A 7,643-nucleotide genomic window follows, 5' to 3' on the forward strand; every position below is an offset into this window, starting at 1 on the left:
CTAACCAAACCTAACCTAACGTAACCTAACCTAACCTAACCTAACCTAACCTAACGACGTTTGCAAGCGCTTTCACATTAGATATCGCAGTTCCCAACTTGTAATGGTGAAAAACACTGCATCTCACTGACATTGTTTAATGCGGTTTTACGACGGTTCATATCTTAACCTAACATTCGTACTTGTATTGAAAAACGCTCTATTACACTGTTTCGTTCACAATTACGATATTTGCATAACCACAGTTTTTCACCAACTTATTGCAGTACAGAACGCTGTATCTCGCTAAATGACATTGTTCTTTAAGGTTTCACGATGCTTGCATGCGCTTTAACGAGAATATCACAATATAGCAGTTTCGCACTTGTAACGGCACAAGACGCAGTATCTGGCTAGTTCATGCCATTTTGCGTGCTTTCCCAATATTTCACCTATCGCAGTTTCGTACTCGCAATAAAACAACACTATCTCGTTAGATGACATCGTTTTTGGTGGTTTCACGACGCTACCTAGCTAAAACTAACCGAACCTTCGCACTTCTATCGTTAGAAAACGTTTTATTCGCTACTTTACAATGTTTTCTACAAGATTACGACTGTTTCATGCGCTTTCACATTAGATATCGCAGTTGCCGACTTGTAATGGTGAAAAACACAGCATCTCACTAAGTGACATGTTTAATGCGGTTTCAGCGCGGTTCATATCTTAACCTAACCTAACCTTACCTAAACCAACCTAACCTAACCTAACCTAACCAAACCTTACCTAACATACCCTAACCTAACCTAGCCTAACCTAACCTAACCAAACCTAACCTAACCTAACCTAACCTAACGTAACCTAATCTAACCTAACCTAACCTAACCTAACGACGTTTGCAAGCGCTTTCACATTAGATATCACTGTTCCCAACTTGTAAAGGTGAAAAACACTGCATCTCACTAAGTGACATTGTTTAATGCGGTTTTACGACGGTTCATACCTTAACCTAACCTAACCTAACCTAACCTAACCTTACCTAACCTAACCTAACCTAACCCAACCCAACCCAACCTAACCTAACCTAACCTAACCTAAACTAACCTAACCCAACCTAACCTAACCTAACCTAACCTAACCCAACCTAACCCAACCCAACCCAACCTAACCTAACCTAAGCTAACCTAAGCTAACCTAACCAAACCTAACCTAACCTAACTTAACCTAACCTAACGTAACCTAACCTAACCTATTCTAACGTAACCTAACCTAACCAAACCTAACCTAACCTAACCTTACCTAACCTAACCAAATTATCCTTACCTAACCTAACCTAACCTAACGTAACGTAACCTAACCTAACCTAACGTAACCTAACCTAACCTAACCTAACCTAACCTAACCCAACCTAACCTAACGTAACTTAACCTAACCTAACCCAACCTAACCTAACATAACCTAACCTAACCTAACCTAACCAAACCTAACCTAACCTAACCTAACCTAACCGAACGACGTTTGCAAGAGCTTTCACATTAGATATCGCAGTTCCCAACTTGTAATGGTGAAAAACACTGCATCTCACTAAGTGACATTGTTTAATGCGGTTTTACGACGGTTCATATCTTAACCTAACCTAACATTCGTACTTGTATTAAAAAACGCTCTATTACACTGTTTCGTTCACAATTAGGATATTTGCATAACCTCACAGTTTTTCACCAACTTATTGCAGTACAGAACGCTGTATCTCGCTAAATGACATCGTTCTTTAAGGTTTCACGATGCTTGCATGCGCTTTAACGAGAATATCACAACATAGCAGTTTCGCACTTGTAACGGTACAACACGCAGTATTTGGCTTGTTCATGCCGTTTTGTGTGCTTTCACAACATTTCACCTATCGCAGTTTCGTACTCGCAATAAAACAACACTATCTCGTTAGATGACGTTGTTGTTGGTAGTTTCACGACGCTACCTAGCTTAAACTAACATAACTCAACCTAACATGACCTTCGCACTTCTATCGTTAGAAAACGTTTTACTCGCTACTTTACATTGCTTTCTACCACATTACGACGGTTTCAAGCGCTTTCACATTAGATATCACAGTTCCCAACTTGTAAAGGTGAAAAACACTGCATCTCACTAAGTGACATTGTTTAATGCGGTTTTACGACGGTTCATACCTTAACCTAACCTAACCTAACCTAACCTTACCTAACCTAACCTAACCTAACCCAACCCAACCCAACCTAACCCAATCCAACCCAACCTAACCTAACCTAAGCTAACCTAACCTAACCTAACCAAACCTAACCTAACCTAACTTAACCTAACCTAACGTAACCTAACCTAACCTATTCTAACGTAACCTAACCTTAGCTGACCTAACCTAACCTAACGTAACCTAACCTAACCTAACATAACCTAACCTAACCTAACCTAACGTAACCTAACCTAACCTAACGTAACCTAACCTAACCCAACCTAACCTAACCTAACCTAACCCAACTCAACCCAACCTAACCTAATCGAACCTAACCTAACCTAACCTAACCTAACCAAACCTAACCTAACCTAACCTAACCTAACCTAACCCAACCTAACGACGGTTGCAAGCGCTTTCACATTAAATATCGCAGTTCCCCACTTTTAATGGTGAAAAACACTGCATCTCAGTAATTGACATTGTTTAATGCGGTTTTACGACGGTTCATATCTTAACCTAACCTAACATTCGCACTTGTATCTAAAAACGCTCTATTACACTGTTGTGTTAACAATTACGATATTTGCATAACCTCACAGTTTTTCACCAACTTATTGCAGTACAGAACGCTGTATCTCGCTAAATGACATTGTTCTTTAAGGTTTCACGATGCTTGCATACGCTTTAACGAGAATATCACAATATAGCAGTTTCGCACTTGTAACGGTAGAACACGCAGTATTTGGCTTGTTCATGCCGTTTTGTGTGCTTTCACAACATTTCACCTATCGCAGTTTAATACTCGCTATAAAACAACACTATCTCGTTAGATGACGTAGTTTTTGGTAGTTTCACGACGCTACCTAGCTTAAACTAACCTAACCTAACCTAACCTTCGCACTTCTATCGTTAAAAAACGTTTTACTCGCCACTTTACAATGTTTTCTACAAGATTACGACGGTTTCATGCGCTTTCACATTAGATATTGTAGTTCCCGACTTGTAATGTTGAAAAACACTACATCTCACTAAGTGACATTGTTTAATGCGGTTTTACGACGGTTGATATGTCAACCTAACCTAACATTCGCACTTGTATCTAAAGACGCTCAATTACACTGTTTCGTTCACAATTACGATATTTGCTTGACCTCACAGTTTCTCACCAACTTATTACAGTACAGAACGCTGTATCTCGCTAAATGACATCGTTCTTTAAGGTTTCACGATACTTGCATGCGCTTTACCGAGAATGTCACAACATAGCAGTTTCGCACTTGTAACGGTACAACACGCAGTATTTGGCTTGTTCATGCCGTTTTGTGTGCTTTCACAACATTTTACCTATCGCAGTTTCGTACTCGCAATAAAACAACACTATCTCGTTAGAAGACGTCGTTTTTGGTGGTTTCACGACGCTACCTAGCTTAAACTAACATAACTCAACCTAACATGACCTTCGCACTTCTGTCGTTAGAAAACGTTTTACTCGCTACTTTACATTGCTTTCTACAACATTACGACGGTTTCAAGCGCTTTCACATTAGATATCGCAGTTCCCAACTTGTAAAGGTGAAAAACACTGCATCTCACTAAGTGACATTGTTTATTGCGGTTTTACGACGGTTCATACCTTAACCTAACGTAACCTAACCTAACCTAACCCAACCTAACCTAACCTAACCTAACCTAACCAAACCTAACCAAACCTAACCTAACGTAACCTAACCTAACCTAACCTAACCTAACCTAACGACGTTTGCAAGCGCTTTCACATTAGATATCGCAGTTCCCAACTTGTAATGGTGAAAAACACTGCATCTCACTAAGTGACATTGTTTAATGCGGTTTTACGACGGTTCATATCTTAACCTAACCTAACATTCGTACTTGTATTGAAAAACGCTCTATTACACTGTTTCGTTCACAATTACGATATTTGCATAACATCACAGTTTTTCACCAACTCATTGCAGTACAGAACGCTGTATCTCGCTAAATGACATTGTTCTTTAAGGTTTCACGATGCTTGCATGCGCTTTAACGGGAATATCACAATATAGCAGTTTCGCACTTGTAACGGTAGAACACGCAGTATTTGGCTTGTTCATGCCGTTTTGTGTGCATTCACAACATTTCACCTATCGCAGTTTAATACTCGCAATAAAACAACACTATCTCGTTAGATGACGTCGTTTTTGGTAGTTTCACGACGCTACATAGCTTAAACTAACCTAACTCAAGCTAACCTTCGCACTTCTATCGTTAGAAAACGTTTTACTCGCAACTTTACAATGTTTTCTACAAGATTACGACGGTTTCATGCGCTTTCACATTAGATATCGTAGTTCCCGACTTGTAATGTTGAAAAACACTACATCTCACTAAGTGACATTGTTTAATGCGGTTTTACGACGGTTGATATCTCAACCTAACCTAACATTCGCACTTGTATCTAAATACGCTGAATTACACTGTTTCGTTCACAATTACGATATTTGCTTGACCTCACAGTTTCTCACCAACTTATTACAGTACAGAACGCTGTATCTCGCTAAATGACATCGTTCTTTAAGGTTTCACGATACTTGCATGCGCTTTAACGAGAATATCACAATAAAGCAGTTTCGCACTTGTAACGGCACAAGACGCAGTATCTGGCTAGTTCATGCCATTTTGTGTGCTTTCCCAATATTTCACCTATCGCAGTTTCGTACTCGCAATAAAACAACACTATCTCGTTAGATGACATCGTTTTTGGTGGTTTCACGACGCTACCTAGCTCAAACTAACCGAACCTTCGCACTTCTATCGTTAGAAAACGTTTTATTCGCTACTTTACAATGTTTTCTACAAGATTACGACGGTTTCATGCGCTTTCACATTAGATATCGCAGTTCCCGACTTGTAATGGTGAAAAACACAGCATCTCACTAAGTGACATTGTTTAATGCGGTTTTAGCGCGGTTCATATCTTAACCTAACCTAACCTTACCTAAACCAACCTAACCTAACCTAACCTAACCAAACCTTACCTAACATACCCTAACCTAACCTAACCTAACCTAACCAAACCTAACCTAACCTAACCTAACCTAACCTAACGACGTTTGCAAGCGCTTTCACATTAGATATCGCAGTTCCCGACTTGTAATGGTGAAAAACACTGCATCTCACTAAGTGACATTGTTTAATGCGGTTTTACGACGGTTCATATCTTAACCTAACCTAACATTCGCACTTGTATTAAAAAACGCTCTATTACACTGTTTCGTTCACAATTAGGATATTTGCATAACCTCACAGTTTTTCACCAACCTATTGCAGTACAGAACGCTGTATCTCGCTAAATGACATCGTTCTTTAAGGTTTCACGATGCTTGCATGCGCTTTAACGAGAATATCACAACATAGCAGTTTCGCACTTGTAACGGTACAACACGCAGTATTTGGCTTGTTCATGCCGTTTTGTGTGCTTTCACAACATTTCACCTATCGCAGTTTCGTACTCGCAATAAAACAACACTATCTCGTTAGATGACGTTGTTTTTGGTAGTTTCACGACGCTACCTAGCTTAAACTAACATAACTCAACCTAACATGACCTTCGCACTTCTATCGTTAGAAAACGTTTTACTCGCTACTTTACATTGCTTTCTACCACATTACGACGGTTTCAAGCGCTTTCACATTAGATATCACAGTTCCCAACTTGTAAAGGTGAAAAACACTGCATCTCACTAAGTGACATTGTTTAATGCGGTTTTACGACGGTTCATACCTTAACCTAACCTAACCTACCCTAACCTTACCTAACCTAACCTAACCTAACCCAACCCAACCCAACCCAACCTAACCCAACCCAACCCAACCTAACCTAACCTAACCTAAGCTAACCTAACCTAACCTAACCAAACCTAACCTAACCTAACTTAACCTAACCTAACGTAACCTAACCTAACCTATTCTAACGTAACCTAACCTTACCTGACCTAACCTAACCTAACGTAACCTAACCTAACATAACCTAACGTAACCTAACCTAACCTAACCTAACGTAACCTAACCTAACCTAACGTAACCTAACCTAACCTAACCCAACCTAACCTAACCTAACCTAACCTAACCCAACTCAACCCAACCTAACCTAATCTAACCTAACCTAACCTAACCTAACCAAACCTAACCTAACCTAACCTAACCTAACCTAACCTAACCTAACCTAGCCTAACCTAACGACGGTTGCAAGCGCTTTCACATTAAATATCGCAGTTCCCCACTTTTAATGGTGAAAAACACTGCATCTCAGTAATTGACATTGTTTAATGCGGTTTTACGACGGTTCATATCTTAACCTAACCTAACATTCGCACTTGTATCTAAAAACGCTCTATTACACTGTTTTGTTCACAATTACAATATTTGCATAACCTCACAGTTTTTCACCAACTTATTGCAGTACAGAACGCTGTATCTCGCTAAATGACATTGTTCTTTAAGGTTTCATGATGCTTGCATGCGCTTTAACGAGAATATCACAATACAATATAGCAGTTTCGCACTTGTAACGGTAGAACACGCAGTATTTGGCTTGTTCATGCCGTTTTGTGTGCTTTCACATTTCACCTATCGCAGTTTAATACTCGCTATAAAACAACACTATCTCGTTAGATGACGTCGTTTTTGGTAGTTTCACGACGCTACCTAGCTTAAACTAACCTAACCTAACCTAACCTTCGCACTTCTATCGTTAGAAAACGTTTTACTCGCCACTTTACAATGTTTTCTACAAGATTACGACGGTTTCATGCGCTTTCACATTAGATATCGTAGTTCCCGACTTGTAATGTTGAAAAACACTACATCTCACTAAGTGACATTGTTTAATGCGGTTTTACGACGATTGATATGTCAACCTAACCTAACATTCGCACTTGTATCTAAAGACGCTCAATTACACTGTTTCGTTCACAATTACGATATTTGCTTGACCTCACAGTTTCTCACCAACTTATTACAGTACAGAACGCTGTATCTCGCTAAATGACATCGTTCTTTAAGGTTTCACGATGCTTGCATGCGCTTTAACGAGAATATCACAACATAGCAGTTTCGCACTTGTAACGGTACAACACGCAGTATTTGGCTTGTTCATGCCGTTTTGTGTGCTTTCACAACATTTCACCTATCGCAGTTTCGTACTCGCAATAAAACAACACTATCTCGTTAGATGACGTTGTTGTTGGTAGTTTCACGACGCTACCTAGCTTAAACTAACATAACTCAACCTAACATGACCTTCGCACTTCTATCGTTAGAAAACGTTTTACTCGCTACTTTACATTGCTTTCTACCACATTACGACCGTTTCAAGCGCTTTCACATTAGATATCACAGTTCCCAACTTGTAAAGGTGAAAAACACTGCATCTCACTAAGTGACATTGTTTAAT

Source organism: Rhipicephalus microplus, unplaced genomic scaffold (genome assembly GCF_043290135.1).
Source record: "Rhipicephalus microplus isolate Deutch F79 unplaced genomic scaffold, USDA_Rmic scaffold_33, whole genome shotgun sequence".
Lineage (NCBI taxonomy): Eukaryota > Metazoa > Arthropoda > Arachnida > Ixodida > Ixodidae > Rhipicephalus > Rhipicephalus microplus.